The following is a 2298-nucleotide window of genomic DNA, read 5'->3' on the forward strand; positions in this document are numbered from 1 at the left end:
TAGGTCTCTTTGTCATTAAAATTTATTTTCTACTTTTTATATTACTTCGATTAGCAATAAAAGCGTGTTTTTTAGTTTTTTTAAACTATTTTTTATTTTCTACTTTTTAGTTCGATTAGCAAAAAAGCGTGTTTTTTAGTTTCTTTAAACTATTTTTTGTTTATTATGAATGAAAATTATTGTTATCATTGCAGTCAGTGAATAAATGATTCGATATATTCGTGTTATATTTAATTCCTTTCTTATCGACTGTGAGTCTAAAGCTATGCAGTTATTGGCCGTGATAAAGAAGTAATCGGGATGAAGAACTTATTTCGTGGAGGGAGCCTAACTAAAGATTTTTCATTTTACAACCAAATTCACCTTACTTTTTGCCCACAGTAAAAAAAAAAAAAATATTAATCCTGGTTATCCTAATAAGGATAATGGAAAACTTTTATCAAATTATTGCATTGTCATCGGTCCTTGATAGGTGTGCAAAATTTCAAGTCGATCAGAGTTTTAGAAGCCAATGAAAATTAAGCTCAAAGATTCCGTTACATACATACATACATACGTACATACATACATACATACATACATACAACCCGAGCTAATAAAAGTGTGTTAAAAAGACAGAAAACGAACTGGTTGAACTGAAAAGTGAACTGCTAACATTCTAGTTCAAACTACTATTTTTCCCTGCAGGGTAGATGGAGTACGCTGGCAATTTGTGTTCGTACAACACTTTGCAACGGTAGTTTGCACCCTATTTGTGCTCTTGCTGAACAAAGCACAATACAACAACAACAACAACAGTAACAAAGAGAAAACTTAGGTGCTCATCGTTCGAAACTCGAAATTCTAGTAGTCCAAGTTTGTAGTTGGCGACAATTTGGCTAAAAAACCACAATGCGAGTGAAAGCGACGGAAGAAATGATGGGAAGGACATGGCGCAGTCGTAGCGGAAGCGGAAGTATGCAGTGTGCAAGAAGGCAATGAATGCATGGAAGCAATAAGGATATGCAGATAATAATGATGATGACGGAGAGAAAAACATTTCGTTTCAAACGCATATGGAAGCTGAAAAGGAAGGGAAAACACGAATAAACAGTTAAGGAGGAAGCAGTGAATATTATTTAGTAGAGAATTAGTATTAGAGAAGAATGTAACAAAGTTATTAATGTGTGAAAAAAATATTGGAAATAATTTAAAAAAAATTAAAAAAAGTTTACTGACTAAATATTACTGCGCTTACTTCTTGTTTTCACAAAATTTTGCGAAAAAACTGAATAATCGTATTATTAGTGAAAATTGATTTCTGTTCGCATAAGCGGAGAAGGCTGTTAAAAAAAATATTATGCTTTTGATCATCGCGAGCTAACCACAAAAAAAAACAGCAGCGTATTTTTTTATTGCCTTTTGTTCTGAATAATTTGAGGTTAAAGACGAATCTTGCGGTCGCTGATAAATCGCACAACCGAAAGCAAACAAAATGATGGACAATATTAGAAAGACAGGTTCATCAGGTGGTCACTAAATTACTAGGAGAAACAAGCATTTACAGAAGCTCGATGTATGGGATCCACATAAGTTAACGATGAAGAATTTAATGTTAATGGCCCCTCAATAAATAATGAATGGTGATAAAAAATGCATCATATGAAACGCATGCAAAGGCATTGATGTAATAAACAGATGCTGGGCGAAGGTGGCTGAGACTTTTCAAAGCCGAGATGAGCTGGCATTGTCTGGCCAAACGATTGCAAGTAAGCAAGTAATTCAATTGAGATGGAGAAAATTGTGCAAGAAACATTATCGCTTTCCGTCATGACAATGCCAGACCATATATCTGTAGAATTTTAATACATACATACACCTTCCGTGAAGAGTAAAATGGCAAAATAATATAGATCAATAGAGCTCTCTAAAAGCTTTAAGTTTCGCCCGAACTGTGGGTTTAGTTTTCATAATAACCAACAGCTATAAGTTTTATCAAAAACAAATTTTTATTTTATTTTTCGCGATTATTGCAATAATTTTTATCTTGCAAATAAAAAATCCTACAACAATTTTTTAGCACAATGAGACATTTTTTGCGTTGTTATTATTTTGCAATATTAATTTCTTTATGTACTTGTGTAGCTTTGTTCATGTTTATATACTTCTGCACACCATATGTGTTGCATTTAAAAGTTTCTTGTATTTGAATGCTTTGCAATTCGTTCGTTGAAAGTGTGCGTAATGAGCGATTGACGTAAATGGGCTGACAAGAGTCACGCCCAGATATGTATGCCCGTTGTGACAGACTTAATTTTT

This window comes from Anastrepha ludens, chromosome 6, assembly GCF_028408465.1.
Source record: "Anastrepha ludens isolate Willacy chromosome 6, idAnaLude1.1, whole genome shotgun sequence".
Taxonomy (NCBI): Eukaryota; Metazoa; Arthropoda; class Insecta; order Diptera; family Tephritidae; genus Anastrepha; species Anastrepha ludens.